The sequence below is a fragment of the Suncus etruscus genome, chromosome 1 (assembly GCF_024139225.1).
Source record: "Suncus etruscus isolate mSunEtr1 chromosome 1, mSunEtr1.pri.cur, whole genome shotgun sequence".
NCBI lineage: Eukaryota > Metazoa > Chordata > Mammalia > Eulipotyphla > Soricidae > Suncus > Suncus etruscus.
This window is the reverse complement of record NC_064848.1, coordinates 49,556,022-49,557,821: the sequence shown is the minus strand read 5'-3', so window position 1 is coordinate 49,557,821 and position 1,800 is coordinate 49,556,022. Positions and strand designations below refer to the sequence as shown.

General features: G+C 28.8%; 1 pseudogene; it reads left to right on the top strand.

The window, feature by feature from the left end:
- Positions 1 to 284: 284 nt before the first annotated feature.
- Positions 285 to 407, top strand: LOC126032629 (uncharacterized; annotated as a pseudogene).
- The last annotated feature ends 1,393 nt before the right edge of the window (positions 408 to 1,800 follow it).

The window sequence follows — 1,800 nt, the reverse complement described above, 5'->3', positions numbered from 1 at the left end:
AAATTAGAAATGATGATAACCTACCTTTTTTCAGTATACATTTATTATTTAGTGTATTCGCCATTCATTTCTATTTATCATGGAAGTTCCTATTTCCCAAAGAGATTTTTCATTTTTTTCCTTTTACTATACATGTTTTGAGTTAGGTTAACAATACCCCATTCTTTCCTTTTGGTAAAGATGTGTTCTGTTATCTACTATAAACTAATCACTGTATTCAATAACTCCAGCTAAAATTGTCAAAGAAATGTGATATAACTCAAGAGATATTCTGTAGTTTAGAAAAACTTTAGGAAAAACAGTGTTCTTTACACTGACTATAGAAAGAGGAGGTACAGTAAATGCACCCCATATACACCTCAACACAGGCCCTTTGCCTGGTTGTATTGTGAATTGGGGATAAAAAAAAAACTTAAATTTAAATTTAAGCATATATGTTTTGAGGCTATTATGTGCCAGTTTTTTCTTCCTGAGAATGAAGTTTGAATCCACTAAGTAAATAACCACTAAAGATAAATATTGAGGTGAGAGAAGAAAGGGGGAGGAGGAGAGGAAGAGAGACAAAGGGAAGGGGAGGTAGAGAGATGGGAAAAGATAGAGAATTATCTGTTCATTATAATAAATTATATATATTATAAATATATCATATAAATTATATCATTATCAACATATATTAATAACGTGATGTTAATTAATATTAGCACCAATATTTATAATTAATAATTATAATATTGTGTATTATTAATATGTATTAATAATGTTTATTATATTTAATAATATTAAAATTTTACTACATTGACAAGTTAATTTCTTCTTTATGTTCAAACCATTTTGAATGATTAAATTTAATTTGTGTGATTGTCACACTCAGCTCTCTTCAGAAGTTTCTCCTGGCTCTGCTCTCAAGAATTACTCTTGGCATGCTCGTATTATTGAATCTTGAATGTAGAGCCAGGAGTAGACCCAGCGCACTGCCAGGTATGCCTCCAAATGCTAGTAATTGTATTATGAAGAAATGAGTCCAGAGAGAGAAGTGCTTCATACTTTGCAATAAAATAATTGTGACAATATCGTAAGCCCTGGTTTTCAAATGTTCCCATCATTTATAGTCATACTATACTTTCTTTACAAAATAATATATTATGCTTACTAAATACATGGAAGATAATATTACATATTTAAATTAATTTACTTATATAAATTAAATTACTTATAACATTTAAATTCATAAATACATATAAAATTATAGCCACATTATTGAAGAGAATAAAAAACTCACTTCCAAAAGATGTGCCTTTTTTTCCCTTATTATGTTTCTCAAAATTAAAGGTAGAATTGAGTGTCTAATGCTATTTGGTTATTTAACTTTCTGCTTAGAATGCCCGAAAAGGAGCCAATTGTGCCCAAAGGGCAGTCTAATAAGTTAAATAAGATTATTCATCGAAATTATTTTTACTATAAATGCACTTGCCCATTTGTCAGGTAAATTCTAGTAATGTTTAGTAATTTATAGAAATTTCTAGTAATTAAGTGCTGAGACACTTATGAACTTAATACTGGCTTTTCTTAGCCAGTACTAAGAGAAAGTAGTTGATTGCAATGAGTGGTATTTAAATGCATTACTAAGCAGAGGAAGTAGAGTTAAGAAGAAAGTAGCTACTATATAAGTCTAAGTGTGTCCTTCTGAAATAATTTTCTCACATCTGAATAAAAAGCATGAGGTAGGTTGAAGAACGTATCTACATATGGATAGATTTAAATTGGATATAACTATTGAGCTTTTTTAATTTTTTTTTTTTT